General features: G+C 37.6%; 1 long non-coding RNA gene across 1 annotated transcript in view; it reads left to right on the forward strand.

Annotated features, from left to right (window-relative positions):
* Positions 1 to 17,173, forward strand: part of LOC108086093 (uncharacterized) — an 87,488-nt gene that overhangs the window by 28,262 nt on the left and 42,053 nt on the right. The gene's annotated exons all lie outside the window — the stretch shown is intronic.

Raw genomic sequence — 17,173 nt, forward strand, 5'->3', positions numbered from 1 at the left:
TTGTGGAAATCACAGTTTACAGTAAAATAATTTATTTTAAACTGATTTTTGTTAGAATTCCCAAGTGAGAATTTGGGAACTGAATGCTGAAATCACTTACAAAGAAATATAAAATAATTATGTTAAAATACTTCAAAATCGAAACCAAGAAATATAATTCACAAGAATCCTCATATTGGATGCGGCGATCTTGAAAGACCAAGAAAGTAAAGCCAAAGGATTACGATCGAATGATAAAAAACCAGCTGTTTTTTCCGCCCTCATAAAAGGCAGCCGTAAAAATTCCTAGTAAAAAATATGAAACAATGGCTGAATCTATTAAATATTAACGATCTTAAATGGGAGAACAAAAAACACCTTGTAAGAGGTTCTGGGAATTTCTCCCTCCTTCAATTGATTTCTTTCACATTTTCGCTGAGTGCATGAACCTGTGCTAGCATTTGCAAATTGTGGCCATTAGTCAACGCGTTGATTTCTTCAGCCCGAAGCCGAGGCCTGATGATTGAAATGATTCTCCTCGCACGCTATTCCCGAGAAGAAACCCCCAGAAGAAACAGTGAGAGAGCGAGAAGAAATACAAAACCCAATCACAATTCGAAGCACAATCATAGACTTGAACTTTTTTTTTTTCAACTGTCAATTATATTTCCTTATGTTCTGTATGCAGAAAAGAAACGTGGAGAAAAAAACCCCAAGAGACTGCGATTTTAATGCGCTAAACGGCCCAAGTAAATGACCAATAATCATGGGAGCTGCCATCGCTCCGGCTGCCGGTTGGTTGGCTGTCGACTCCAGAAGAAAAAAAAGACTCCAGCTCCAACTCCATCTCCAAGTGCAATTTATTTTTGCATTAAATTGCAATTTGTGCCGCCGAGACTTGCTGTGTTTTCTACCATTTATACAGATATTATCATGATTAATAATCCACAAACATGTCATATGCTCGTTTCGTGTGTGTTTGATTGGAGCGCATTAGGATCGCAGGCTTTTTAATGAGTCCGGGAGTCTGCAATCCTCCCAAGTCTTTACATTTCGAGTCTTCTTCTGTCTCACGGTAGCAATTATGTCGCTTAGTGAATCTTAAGACTGACGACGATGATGCTGAGATGATGATCATCATTCTGTGTTGATCTGAGGATCATCCTGAATGGCGGCGCTCATCAAAAGATTACTGCACATTCCAAGGTAAAAAACTCTGTTGTATTGACACAAGCTTCCTTTTATTGTATTATTATTATTTTTTTTGTTTAATGTCGTTATATTTCGATAGTCGCGCTTTTAAATGCTCGTTTCCTGTGCCGCCGCCTCAATTCAACCGCTCGCTCGCTCTCTCTCTCTCCTCTTCAGGGACACGATCATCGATTGCCAGGCTCCATTGCCGGATCCCAGAGATCGCAGTCCCAATCCCAATCCCATCGCAGGTCTCAGTTCCAGCTTGGCTGTCTGTCTCAAGGCAAATGGTACATGATTTCAAATTTCAAGTACCAGTTTACATAAAGATCGCACAGGCTAAAAAGCTAGCTGCACTGGGAAAAACTGGGTTCCTTAAACAATATGTAAATTAGGGAATAGTTAAAAGAAATCAAGAAATAAATGCTGTAGTTTAAAGCTTTGTAGATTCTATCATTTTTGATTCTAATGAGGTACTTAAAGGTCTCACCGTCTTTTTCGACTTTTTTGTACTTTTAAAACCCTTAAAAAATCTGAAAATATAAAAAATATAATACCCTTTTATTTTCCTCAGTGTAAGGAGAAACCAGTCCCTTCAGCTCCTTCTTCCTGTCCTGTGCATCCTATCCTTTCCCTTCCTTTGCCGGTGTGCCTTTTCCTGGGCCGCGCATTGGGTTGGGCGATCCAAGGGAATGCCTTGAAGCCTCACAACCATCTGTCACAAGGTCCCCCGGTTCCAGTCGTAGAGCCTCCATCCCCATCTCCGTCTCATCCCAAGTGCCCAAGTATCCGTCTCCATCCTCCTTCTTAGTCTGAATATAAGAATGCGCTAAACTTGATTCCTTCGAAGCGAGCGCCGAGTGCGCATGCGTGGGCTGGAATTACATGATCACGATCAGCGATAAAACTTGATGTTGTACATAGCAGGCGACATGGGAGCGAGAGCGCGGGATTCAGAGTGCGGAATATATTTGGGATTCGGGATATCCAGTACGGGAAAGAGCGAAGATCGTATTGGATTTGGCTTGGATCGATCCATCGCCTCATACAAAATGTCGCAAAAGCTGTACAAATCTTCACTGGGGAGCTCCAAAAGATCCCAGGGCCAGAGCCAAAAACCCAGGTGGAACAACGGGACACCGACAAACGATGGAATGGATGCACTTGGAAAAATTAAGGGGAGTCTTAGAACAATGCTTCAATTGCAAAAAATATAAGTAGCAAACACCGAATACAGTTTTATTGACGTTAAAAGCCCCCTTAGGGCATCCAGAATAATTATTATTATATTAAAAGAAATTTAAGCTTAAAATCCACTTTAAGAACTCAATTTCTCTTTGTGTAAGGATCCTCATGGGTTGTCTTTCGGCCTTTGTGCGATCGCCCCAAGTCGTGTCAAATTATTGATTGCTGTCTTTTAATTTGATTTTGATTTTTCCACCGACTCTTGTCATCTTTCCGATCGCAAGCCATGGATCGGATCGGCAAAGGCCAAGACCGGCTGTAGAATTATTAATCTGCTGCTTTGATTTGAAGCGACACACCATGATCGTGACAAAGAAAAGTAAAAGTCATAACACACATCTAGGCCTCAGATAAGATCGCCCAAGATCACCGGCTTAACACCGATCATCTGGTCTATTGTTTTCGAATGACTTTTTTTTCCTTTGGTTTTATTGGAACTGAGTAATTATCAGGGGCGTACGTTTTTTCTACTTTATTTTTCGGTTTCTTGTATTTTTGGGATTCCCTGGAACAGACGGCAGCTCATTAGCCGCAGGCGTTGCCGCTGATTGGACCAACTATTTAATCCCTGACAGAGATTAGGCCATGTTCAGTTCTGGATTTCTGGTGAAAAAAAAGACAGGCGGTAGTCGGTCGATAATTCTGCGGTTGGCACGCACACATTGGGTTTTATTTTATTTCATTTGATTCCACTTTTGACGCAGATCTCTTATCGCCAGTTTTTTTTTCGTGAGGAATTGACATATCTACTTGGTAATTTGATCTATCGAAAAAAAAATATTGAAGAGAAAAAAGTAAAAAAGGCCTTGCCGCCGCCGATATGTTTGTTGTCTTTTGAAGGTTGCATTGCCTGCGACAACAAACAATGGCAGGGAAATCATAATTACAATGGATTAGGAAATATTAATACTTCCTTTCATCTTTTGCCGTAGGTCAAGACCCATCGACGTACTTGAGATCTCTTTCGTTTGTCCAATGTTTCGTTCAATTCCGAATCAATTGTTGTCTATTTACATAGTTCTTGAGCCGAGCAAACAACAAATGAGTTGGCGCATGGCCAAAGATCATCTGCAAATAAGTGTGGTTCTTTTTACTTGGGTTAATGGAATGGGGAAAGTATTTAAGGAAAGAAAAAGAGCAGCAGAAAATTTGGGATAAACTGGGATAATTATTTTTGGGAGGGTCTTTTGGTTTGGTTTTTCTGGGACTCGGGTTACTTGGTCTTCGTTTTTGTTTGGATCATCCCAGAGGCCTTACTTGTGATATTCTTAATGGGTCTTTGGGGTTTTGAAAGGTGTCTATAAGTACTTGATAGGAGGCAGCTGCTAAGGTTAGATTTAAAGTTAATATGTAGAATAGAACAGAATAGAATATTACTTCATAAATTTCCATAAATTCCCCTAATTTCACCTTAGTCTTCCCTGGCGCCATAAAACGCACAGTAAATAATTCCCAACTCCTTGAAACAATTCCCGCAATGTTTGTCCAATTTCCAAATTGTTTTTTTCGGGGCCATGTTCATAGTGATTATGCATCACACTCGCCTTTGATTCCCACACACCCAACACACACACACACTCCGAGCGAATGTGAAATGTGTTTTTCTCCCCCGTAAACATTCCGCGAATGATTTGCATGCCTCACAGATCCGATCGGAACCGATCTCTGGTCTCCGGAGAACGGGGTCCAATCACAATCGAAGCCATCTGGCCGAGGCGTTCGTTCGTTCGTTTGGTGGTTCGTGGGAATCAGTTCAATACAATTTGCATGCCCAGATATACCCAGACTCAAACAACTCCAAACTCTAAACCGAAACGAAACTCTGAGAGTGTGTGTGGTGTGGTGTGGTATGGTGTGCGGTTCAAGTCCCCCGAGATCTCTGGGGTCGAAGGGGCTCCGTTTGTCAATTAATTGCAGTGCAAACGGACCAAAATCGTAATGCGGCAAATTGTTGCAATTTTCTCGCGGACCCCAGCCCCAGCCCAGGCCCAGCAGAAGTAGTAAAAGACATAAGTACAACTGCCGAATTATTGAGTGACTGAATGAACGAATGAGTGGCTTGAATGAGTGAGTGAGTGACGGCCGAACGAAGTCTTTTCGTCTTGCATCGCTGAATGGGGCATGGGTTGTGGTACAGTGGAGGTTTTGTACAGAGAACAAGTATAGTTTTTTCTGGGGTATTGATATTTGAAAATATATGTACTATAAATCGATATTTTCTTATATATATCGAACCAATTTAATCGGACAAGAAACAGAATATAGAATTTGGTTAATAAAATCTATATTAATCTATACTCCTATATTTTCGATATAATATTGAGTGCCATATTTTGGCGACTTAAGATTTTGAAAATGAAAATGTAATATTTTAACTTGGGTTTTGAGAAAATATATCATTTTAATAATATATGAGTTCCTAAATATCATTTAAAAAATTAATAATATATTATCAGAAATTGTTAAATTTTTTTTTTAAATATTATAAATGTATTATAGTTGGATAAAAAATATATTAAATGAAATAGTTCACTAAATTAATAGATAAATACTTATACGTAAGGCTTTTTACATTATTTTTAGTCTTTAAAATATGGAAAATTAATTTCTATAAATTTCTATTTAATTAGATAATCGTTTTTCTTTAATATTATATTTATTTTAAATGTTTTAATTATTAAAATATGACAATAAATAAATACAAAAATATTTAGCTAAAAAATATATTAATATTAATTTATTTTTATTTATTTCATATATTTTTTTTGGATTTCTTATTTATGCTTTACTGTATATATAGTAAGTCATGTGTCTGATGGTCCCGATACTGAACCCAAACCCCAATAAAACATCGTTTCGTGTTCGCGGTCACCGTGTGTCTCTTTTTTTTTTGTTCCTGCCTGCCAAATGGTGTTCTTTTTTTCTTACCAAAGGCCTAAATGGCCAACAAATTGATGCGCGATGCGATTTAACGTTTCTTTGATTGAGCTAATGACAGGCAAGAGACTACGTGAGAAAGAAATGTATTTCAATTTCGCATTCGCATTGGGTCAAAAAGCGAATTGTAGGTAAAATTAGGGATATCTGGGAGAGCATGGACATGGAAATGGTTGGATAAACAAGGTTAGGGGAAAGCGTAAATAGTACAACAAAAAATATCTACTATAAATACTAAATATTAAGGTAAAAGTTGAGTGCTTATATGAATAATCATAGCTTTTCTGGCTAAAATCTTATGAAATTTTAGAATATGTAGGTATTCTAAAAACTTAATAATTTGTATATAATTTTTGTGGTCATAGTTCAATCTCTTATGTTTCATTATTCCCCTAAAGCCAATTCAAGCCGGATATGATATAATAAATGCCAGACATTTTCCCTCCTCCAACTCTCAATTCCCCTCCAAGCTCGGTTTATTTTTTTGTGGGCCAACAATTCGCGGTAATAAACAAATCGTCGCCCCCTATGGTGACCCGTGATTGTTCTATTGGCAACTCATTTCCTGCTCTGCCTTACCGAGAGCGCCAAAACAGCATTCACTTTCAATTTCTCAAAGCCAAGAGGATAGCATCCTTGCCGAGGATATATAATACACAAATTAATATAAAGCGCTGTCTGGAGGCTCTGTAGAGGGAGGCCTTTAATCATTTTTATCTGCGCTTCTTGGCCAAAGTAGAGCACACACTCCTCGGAAAGGAGTCGCCGGGGCTGTAAAGCGTGGCAAATATACGCTTAATTGGCTGCAGTCGCAGCCAAGACTCAAGACCTGCTCCTCTGGACCTGCAATAAAATGCAAATTAAACGAACCAAACACGAGAGAGAGAGATACTCCGACGACGACGAAGACGACGACTGGAGGCACCATTTATTTACTTAGAACCTCCTGCTGTGCTTCCGAATTAAGTTTAAGCCCAGAGGCTAAAAATGCAAAATGAGTTTTACTAATTTCTTAACTTCGTAGGAGCCGAGGAGCCGCCTCTGATGGACAGTTCTTTTTCTCTGAATTTTTTTCTGTATGTTTTTTTTTGCAAACCCAAAAGGGTTGAACTGGTCTTGAAAACTGAATTTTAATTCCTTGCATAAATCGATTTTAAATGAGATTTCCAAAAGCGAAACCTTTATAATCAAAATGTTCACGGTCCATGCAAATTTCTTGAAGATTTTTTTCGGTAGCCTTGGCCAAGCTTTTGGATCCTCCCACCTGACTGCCGAAAAACAACAACAAAAAAAATGGCCCGAAGGATGTTCTTCTGAATATATGTTGTATTCTGTGTGTTGAAAATGGGGCGTGATCCGTTTAGCAGCGGATTTTCGCCTTGAGAGTATATGCAAAGTGCGCTTGCTGCCTGCCAGCTGCTCCAAAAAAAAAACAAAAATGAGTTATGAGTCGGACTTGGCCTCCGTTCTTCTTCGTTTCCCTTTCTCCCACTCTCCAACTCCCAGCTCGTTTGCATATTTTAGGCCACCGTTTAATTAAAGGTTCCACAATTCTTCTTTAAAAAAAAGAAACATTTGAAACAGGGCACGAGCACGAGGGTCTCTCAAGAGTGTGCTCCTCCCCACATCACAAGTTTTTTTTTTTTTGACTTTTCAGCTTTCTGCCTCGCGTCTCTGGCAACTTGAGGATCTCTTTGAGATCTTGAGTCTTGAGCTGGAGACTCGCCCCATTCCTTCTTGGCCACTCGAACCCATCAGCCCTCAAGTGTGGAGTGTGGTCAGCGTTCGGCGGCTTTTTTATAACGCTTACACTCGGAAAAAATAAGTGCAAGGGATAATCAGTAACATAATAAAAGTCTCCAGCGTGTGCACTTATAATTCTCAACTGGTTCTAACACTCCTAACTAAATTTATCTCTAAAATAGGTATAAATATTTCTTCTATTTATAATTTATTTATATAAATAATTCAATTTAAGTCTGCCTTATAAGTTTATTAGTGCCCAAAGATTATGTTTCAAAATCCAAAAAACATCTAAGCTTTATTCTAAGTGTAACAAGTTGTGTTCTTGGACCTAGAAGCCGTCGATGATCTGGCCTGTTATTTCAACTGCTCGCGCACTTTGCTTATTTCATGTGATATTTCAAATCAATAATGTTCGAAAACCCCTAAATAACTTCATTGTTGTGCGTAAGTTTTTCTAGGAAATTCGGTCGCTGCTGCCGTTGGATGTTGTCCCCACACTTTGAATTCGATTTAGATGCTGCGGGTGTTCTGGGTGGCTTGGAAAATATATTGTAGAAAATATAAGAAAAAAAAACACACAATGAAGGCAAATCAAGTTGGTAACGAGGGAGAGAAGAAAGCGCATTCGAAACGATTCTGGTTCAGAGATCGTCGCAGCGGTGAGTCAAGTATCTAAGTATCTATCGGCTATCGGCTATTAGCGCTGCTGCCCGGTGTGCGTTTTATTGTCTCTCTCTCTCCGTTTTTTTTTTGGCCATAACTTATGGCACCAGCGACACCTACCAACCGAACGAACCTGTTTATCACCGGCATTAGATCGGGCCAAAAACCATGCTCGACCATCAATTTCAGCTGCAGCAGCTGGAATACGACGCCACCACAAAGATACACCTTTTATTCGATGGGGGGAAACGAGGGTTACCTCTTTTGTTCGCTGCTCTATAAATTCAAGTGGATATCAATAATAAATTTCACTAATTTCTGTCATTCCCCTCGATCTCGAGTTGCTGTCGTTGTTGTTGTAGTTGTTGTTGTTGCCGCCTATATGTCTGTGTGTTAATGTCTTGCTTTTAACCACTTCATTGTTCGGGGCGTCAAAGGTTAAGAGTTTCTGTCTCTGCGCCTTTGCATGTTGTTGTCTTCGACTTGGACTGGGGGGCTCAGGCTGAATGTTGGTTGTCTGCAGCAGCGCCGGCAGGCAACATAACAACATGGTAACAGCAACAGGTACACTGGGAAAATATATGGAAAGATTTTTTGTAGGATTTTAGAGAGCTTGGGGACCATTTGATTAATTTTTTGATTATAAATTACAGGAAATATGATTATGATCACTTGAAAAAATATTTGTAATAATTTAGTTTGATTTTTAGAGAACTTTGGGATCATTTTCGGAGTTTTAAAATATTTTTGTTGGATTTTAAATTGCAGAAAATAGTAAAATAGTAATAAGAAATGATCAAGAAGGAGGTATTTTCTTTTTGATAATATTTTATTGAGGATGAAATACTGAAATATTTTGATTGAGGTTGATATATTCCTAATAACGATTTTTTTAATAAATAAATAAATGACCTTTTATTATTATATTTCCTTTAAGTTTTCTTTTTTTTCCAAGTGCACATTAGTAACATCTCACCCTCACTTTGAAAACATCGCCGATACTTTGCGCTTTTGTAGTTATTTTTCTTGATTTTTATTGTCTGCCCTTGTGTTGTATGTGCATTTTTCCCCCTTCTGTTGTTGGTTTGGTTTTATCTTTTATATTATTTTCATTTTCATACACATCATTTGATTCGATTTCATTTCTTGTGAGGCTGCCTGCGTTTTCCTTTCTTAGTGATTGTTGTTATTCTTAAAATGCCCCGAAAGGCGATTGTTGCTATTGAAATTACCACTGAGTTTTGATTTCTGTAGGTTTTGTTTTTATTTATATATTTTTCTTTGGCTTGAGAGGGTTTTTTAAACCCATAGATGGAAGGATGGCAGGAATTTTGAAAGGTGGTTGATAGATTAAGATGAAATGGTTATGATATTTTGGGTAAATAAAGATGTTACTGAACAAGTGCATTCATTTGTTCGGAATTTATAGAATTGTTGCGCAAGTTTTGATTGATTGGAAAAGGTGTGACAAAAGGTTAAAAAACAGAGAAGTTTTCCATCATATTTTATATCTTTCATAACAGCATTTCTCTTTTATAATTGGAATATATTTATATTAAAAAACAAATAAATATTATATTCAAGTTAGCTTTTTTGTTGAATGAATTAGAGTATTTTTTAAGAAATTTAATTTCTGAGATTTCTTTCCTTTTTCACATTTACTAATCTTTCTCCTGAAATTTATTTTTAATTTAATATCTGAATAAATAAATAAATCAATATTCCTTCTCCCCTCTTTCACAGTAGCATCTCCATTACTCAAAATATACAAATCTTTCTAAACTAATTCCAAACTCATTCCATGACCAATCTCAGATGCCTGTTTGTCTGCCAAGTTTTTTGGGTTGCAATTACAAGAAAACAAAACGTGAGACGAATTTCAATATCTTCACGGAGTTGCTCCTGCTGCTGCTGCCAAAAAAATGACCAAACGTTTTTTCGGCTTTCATGTATTTGTTCTTCTTGATGATCATGATCTTGATCATCATCCCCCGTAAACAATGGATTATCTAACCACTTTACAAAATGTGCGTGAAAATAAAGAAGAGCAGGGAGAGTGCGAGAGACACTTGTGGAATCGCATGGATCTCCTACTCCTCCTCCTCCTCCACTGCGCGTCAGCATTTATTTCCATTGTCCCGGAAAATCTAAAATAAAAAACGCAAAGGAAGAAAGAAAATCGAAGGGGGAAACTCACAATGGCAAACAATTAATGTAGCTTATTGTTATCGCTGCATTTACGTGAAAGTATTTTCCTACACCCACGGCACTCGACAGAAGTCAATTCGAATCGAATTGTTTTCCCAATAATAATAAAGAGGGATTCTTGTATGTGTATTCCCTGGAATCGTATGAATAGCCCCGGAGCCTTTTGGGGGCGACAACAAATTGTGGGAACCAGAAGGGAGACGGAGTATCCGACTCCGACTCTGTCGGGCATTATAATGCCGTAATAAACTCCAAAAATCTCAAGTGGAAAAATTGCGGCAAAAGTCTTAAGCGCAGCCACTAAAACGTTTAACTTTTGCTGCCCGTTTCTGGCCTGGCCAAGACTAATGGCTTAGCCAATTTGTATATGGAGAAGAGTTCTCCTTTTGCAGGAGTGGGAAATATTTCATCAAGGAATGTTTTTCGGTTCTGTTCTCGCATCGCCATAAAATACCTTTTCTCTTGGCAATTTTGGTAGCTATCCATCCCCATACCATCCCATTTCTGCGCAGCATTTACGTGTTGGCATCTGTCTCGGGGTCTGGCCAGAGTTCAGAGAAAGAGGTTCCAAGCATTCTTTTAAGCCAAATTACAATATTATTATTATTATTGCATCGGGCGCGCTGTGCTGTGCCTGAGAAATTTTTGATTGAAGTTTAAAAGGCTTAAAAGCTCAGGCCCAGAAATACAACGCAACTACCAGTTTGTGCGATTTCAGTTGCCATTCGCTTTATTGCCGTGGCATTATCATCATCATCATCATTGGTCCAGCGAGAGTCCAAGAGTGAGTTCCAGGTTCCAGACTTTCGTTCGCATCAGCCTGTGAATTTGAATACTTAATTTTGCCTTTATTGGCCGATGGCCAAGAAGCCGCTGCCAAGTTGCCAAAAAAGTCGCAGTTCAAGCGCGTGCAGTGGGATTTTTTTTTAAGATTTGGTTATTTAATTGCGTGATTTATTATTGTAAATATATTTAAGAGAAAATTAAATAAAAGGAGAGACTTTCTATTGTGTGAAAGAATTTTAAAACAATTTAAGCAATAAGGTTTATGGGTGCCTTGATTTTATTTGAAGCCTTTTTCTTAACAAAAGGGAATAGGAGTTGGAATATTAATATTTCTTAATATTTTTAAAAGGTTTAATTTATTTAACAAACATATTTAGTAACTAAATACAGATAATAACAGCGAATTTCTTAATGAAAAGCCTTTCTATGATAGATTTTTTTTCATTACAATTTTTTGTGATATTTATTATTATTTTTTTTATATTTATTATTATTATTTATATATATTATTATTATTTATGTTTATTATTATTATATTTTTAATTTTTTATTATTATTAGTAATTTTTTTTATTATTTTTTTAATATATATTTTTATTATTATTATTATTATTATTATTATTATTTTTTGTATATATTAGTATTATTTATTATTATTTTTTATTACTAATATTTTTTATAATTATTATTATTATTTTGTTGTATTTATTAATATTAATTAATTTTTTTTTTTTTTGTTATTTTACATTCATTATTATTTTTTTTTTTTGCAACTTCTACTTATCTTTCTGCGAATTTCCACAGGAAACAGCAGGTTTTGATATCAATTTAACCAGGAAAAAAAATCTGTCATTAGGCTCCTATCAATATATAAACATATATCTCTCTTTTTTTGGGCGGTTTTTCCTCGTGCCGAGCTCACTTTCCTGATTTATGTTTACCACCCGAGCCGAGTCTATATATCACACCATCGGAAGGTGACCATAATCCCGTAACCCGTAACCCGTATCCCCTTATTGTGCGGCGATCTATCTTCCATCCATCAGCCGGTGAAATATTGCGGCTGCCTTGCCGCCTTGATATCGGAGCTGCGGAGCTCTCAGCTCCCCCGCCGCCGCCGCTGCCACCTGGCACGATATAAATTCCCTAACCAAAAACCCGATGATATTATCGTAGGCCCCACACAATGGCGAATATAGAAAAAAATATAGAAAATACAAAAAAAGAGTAAAAAACAGCAGTATGCCGATAGAGAAATTTATAGCCAACCATTGTGGATATGGGGATATGGATATGGACCCTTGGAACTGATACGCTGGCAGCTATTATCCATAATCTCAGCCACGTTTGCGGGTTTTCCTCTATAGTTTCTTCTTTTTTTTTTTGTGACTTTGATGGCCAATTAAAATGGGTTATTAGCAAGAAGTGCGATATGAGAAGAAGCCCCTGATTGTGTGGCGTTTGTTGGAAATCAGTTTCTTACTTCTTTTATATTTTCTTTTTTGTGACGTTTTCAATCATATAAAATACAACAAAAAATTAGAAAAGCTGTGTAGAATATCGCCCGAGTTTTACCGTTGTGACTTTATGACCATATCGAGGCCCCATCCTAAATATTCAGTGTTGTGTGTGTGTGTGTCTGGGGCCCCGGCTATAAAACCCATAAAAGACCACGACGATCCCGATCTTCACAAGTGTATGCGATATTGAAGGAGCTATAAAGTAGTTAAGTGCCCCAAAGGCTGCTCTCTCTCGCACCGAATATAATTTGTTATGGTAGCCAAAACGATCCAAATGGCAGTTGCGTGATGCCACCAACAAATAATAAAAAATAAAAGAAAGAAATAAAGAAAATCCCAACCCAGTACCAATACCAAACCCAAATCCCAAGCTTACAAAAATGCCTTCCATCAGCAGCGGCAGTCGGCAGTCGGATCATCAGTTAAATGAAATGATTGAAGCCGAATTGAAGTCTTTAGTCAACGCAACACGCAAACCAACAATTGGCCAGGAGTCGGTCTCCTCCATGCAGGAGTCTGAGGAGTATTCTTGAGACGTCTCTGGGTAGATGGCCCAGGACTCCAGTCGGTGGCCAGCGGACGGACACTGATAAGCTGTCAATAGTTTTGGTTCTTGGCTATGCTTCATTAATCACAACATGATGTTTAAGAAATTTCCAAGGAAGCAAAAAGCCGCAAGGATTTTACTTTGATATTGAAGTTAAGAGAGTATTTTAGACTAAAGAATAAGGAAGAGTACATTTTAAAATATAATATATTTGAAATTTATAATATAAGAAGAAATATATTTCTTTAAGAAATAGGAATTCTTTGGTTCTAGAAAATAAAATAAAAAAATAAGATCAAAATAAAAGATTACTTAACTCTCTAAGAATTTTATATAATACAAAAAAATATATTAATAGATTATTAAAGCTCTTAAAATTCTAAAATATTTCCCAAATATCAAAAGGTATCCTTATAGTCTACAAAAATTATTACAAAAACCTTTTCCTTTGTAAGAATTACTTTTTCCGCTCAAAAAAAGTTGCGCATACGCCGCGTTGACCTCGCCATGCCGCCGCTGCCAAGTCAGCTCATAATAATGCAATATCACTAATTTATGAAGCTCTCTTCTGGCCAACAACTGCAGCTCCTCCAGCTCCCTTGCTGTGTGGCTCCAAATAAATAAAAAATAAAAAAAAAAACCTAAAGAGAAAAGCTCATCATCGGCAGCAGCTTCGGCAGCTGGATTGGTCTTGGATTTTGGGCTTGGATGTTTGGGGATCCGCTCCTCCGATCTCCTTGCCGCTCTCAGGAATGTGCAACGTCATTATTTTTATGATTGTTCAGGTATTCAAAAAAGCTCTCCGATCCGATCGCCGTTGTTCATGTACAATATTTTCTTTAGTCAATCGAAGTTGTCGATGTGACTTTTATGTGCCACTCAAGTGTTTCTTTTCCTCGTGTGTGTGTTGCCTCGCTGTTGTTGTTGTTGTCTATCAGCGGTGCGGGTGTTAAAGACCACTGAAGACAATTGTTATTTTTAATATCATTGTTGGAGAGCGCAGAGTTATTCACTGTAAAATCTCCACAACTCCGACTCCAACACCGATCTCAGCCCCAGAGCACTCAGTCAAAGTTCGGACTCTGTTATTGTAAGCCATGTCTAGTGATATGATTTCGCATTGTGTATTGTGTAGTATCTCTTTCGGACCGACTTTGCGTTTCGATTGTCGGGGCTTTTCAGAAGAAGAAGGCCGATTTCGATGGTGAGATGTTGCCGCCGCCGCCTCCAACGTTGTCAGGTTTAAAATTTTGTTGCGACTTGAGTTTGGGTTTGGGGCATACTCATATTTTTTCCATGAGAGAAAACTTTTTGGCAGCTGCTATGAGTAATAGGTGAAAAATGTGGGCTTTGAATTTAACAGGAAGTAATTAGGAAAATAGTTGGTAAATATAAATAGTTTAATATAAATTAGAAGACTTGCTAAATAAACCCTTAAAAAACCCCTCCTGAATTTTAGTTTTAGTTACCACCTGCTAGCAACATCTCTATAAACCTCCATAATGTTCCATCAAATCAATTTAAAGACCCAGACCCATTGACCAAATCGTCACCTCGTTTTCATTGTCACATTTTGTTGCCAAACCCAAACCCACCAACCTCTTCCTCATGCGATCAGAACTGATCTCTCCCTCTCTCAGTCAGCCATGATAGACTCATTGTCTGGCCAAAAATAAACACTGGCTTTTATGATTTCCCCCCATCGATTCTCGAGCTTATCAGTTGTCGAAACAAAACACAAGATCTCTGCTATGCTAATATCCAAAAGCATTCATTCAATTCCGTTGAATTTATTTCATGAGAGAGGGACGTAGACAGACATGGACCACCCAGCGAATTGGTAAAAAGCAATTTGCATTTGCATCATCAAACATAACAGATCAGTTGATTCCAATTCCAAAATCCAGTTTCAAGACGATTCCGAATCCGAATCCGAATCCATTGTCGCAGTCGAATGTCTAATTAATTGTCTGTTGATTTAGTTGGCCATTAAAACTCGATGCTAAAACGCCTCCGACTTTAGAGGCAACTGACTGGTTGTGTCTGTTTCTGTTGTTTGTTTTAACGAGTCTGCGTGTGTATTTATACACATTAAATCGCTAAAGTTCAGTTCGGCAATCAAAACAACAACAAAAAGTGAAGGAAAAAGAAGAAGAAAAAGATATAGACATTCCCCTGGACTTTGGAAACTGATAAACTGAAGTCATTGCAGGCGCAACAACATCACCATCAACAACGGCAATGAAACTGCCCACACAGAGAGCGGAAAGCCAGTCAGACATTCAGCCAGCCAACAGACCACAAAGTGGTGATCATCATCCGACGATGGTTGATGCTGGTACCTGGTTATAGTGGTGTCCCTCCTTATCCCTCCTTATCCCCCCAAGCCATCCATCCGCTGCCACAATTATCAAGTGTGAAAACCAGCGAATAACAAATTAAGCGAGTGATACGAGTGTCCACAGTCCCCCAAAAAGAACCAGAATCGAACTCGGCTCGAACTTGACACTGACCACCGTCGTGTATTGAATGTATATGGACAAGATTGTCCCAAACAGCAAAAGACACTGGGAGAAATATTATATAATATTAAGGGAAAATATGGTATATTTTAGGTAATTAAGCTTATGAATATTTACTTATAAATATATAAAAATATTTACTTACTTTTATATTAAAGAAAAGTTATCTTTAAATCTAATGTATTAATTTTTCTTAAAGAAAATCCCTAATCCTTATCTTTTTATAGAATACCTGGTGCTCAGTTAACCAAATATCATAGCATACTTTTTGGTGTCTCTCTATGTTATGGGAGAATTTTAGGAACAATGCTTATATAATACAATAATGATTTAATATAAAAACAATTATTTAAAAGTATTGAAGAATTTATTAAATAAATAAAGTCATAAATCATCATAAATCAATTCGGTTTAAAAAAACTTAAAAAACAGTCCGAAAGTATGTTACCAAATGTAAGATCCTTAAAATCTATCAATATATTATATTACTTGGAAGAATTGTAAATATGTTATATATTTCCCAAATTATAACCAATTTTAACCATCTTCTTAAAAAAAAATACTACATATACCATATTTCTCTCCCTGTAATCCAGATGCAGTTGCAGACTCAGGGACATAGAGACAGAGCAGACAGAGGTAAACCAGTGAGAGAGAGGGGAAAGAGAGAAATACAGACAGGGAACGGAGACAGGCACTACTCCGATATCAGTTTTATGGGTGGCCCACATGTCGAGGGCCATAAAGTAGAAAATTATCACCTTTTAAATTGAAGAATCCAAACAAATTGAAACGGATATCGTGTTTAAGTGCTATCGACATCACTTCTATTAGCCCTGCCCTGCCTCTGCCCCAGTGCTGGAGAGTGTGTGTGTGTGTGACTGTGTGTTGTCTCCAGAAGACCATTGGGTTACATGACTCCTCATCCATGTCCGCATCCTTCTTAATCTCCTGCTGCCCAGCGACAACCCGCCTCCTCCTACCTTTTTCCTTCTATGAGAAGCCAATTAAAAACATAAAAAAGTCGCAACAGAAGTAGAAATGTAAAAAGATTGCGGAAATTTGATGGACTGTGGGGTACTTATTAAGTGAAATAAATTTATTTTTAATTCTTTATAATTAGTATTTTTTAAAGTTTATTATGTAAAAATCATATTTGGATTTATGTTTATTTATTATCAAATCAAAAAAGACAATTAAAGATCTTAAAAAGAAGCAACACAAGTAGATATTAGTTATGGTTTCTGTTTTTTGCGTATATATTTTGAATCCTTTTTTTCCTTCTAGAACTTTCTCCCATTACGTATTTAAATATTAAACTAATCTACCCAGAGGCACAACCTCTGAAACAGAGAGCTCAAGGAGAAAATGCGTGGGCTTGCACTGCACATTGAGCATGAGAATGGGAGCCTAAGCCTAGAAAGCTTCCTCTGGAGCAGCTCCTCCAGCTTCCCTAGCTTCTCCTGCTCATCCAGCTCCCCTAACTCCCCTACCGTCTCCTCCTCCTCCTTGGTGACCACGATCCCCATTAGCCACAAAAGGTGTAGGCCGAAAAAGGCTCTCAGCATTTAAAGGCATCAAATTCGCAGCAGGATGCTGGCGATATTTGATTTGCGAGACAGTTGGCAACTGCGGCAGTTGGCAATTATTGCGCATTAACCGGACAGAGTTGACAGTTGGCCAAAAGGCTGAGGGGATTCTGGACAAGATTTGATTACGCATTTTGAACTCCAAACCTGAGACTAGACCTAATTGAAGTCTGATTCAGCCACCTGCCTGGTTTTTACTTTATTTTTCCCTTCTTTATTATTTATTTATTTATATTCTGTA

The sequence above is a fragment of the Drosophila kikkawai genome, chromosome 2L (assembly GCF_030179895.1).
Source record: "Drosophila kikkawai strain 14028-0561.14 chromosome 2L, DkikHiC1v2, whole genome shotgun sequence".
In the NCBI taxonomy this organism is placed as follows: domain Eukaryota; kingdom Metazoa; phylum Arthropoda; class Insecta; order Diptera; family Drosophilidae; genus Drosophila; species Drosophila kikkawai.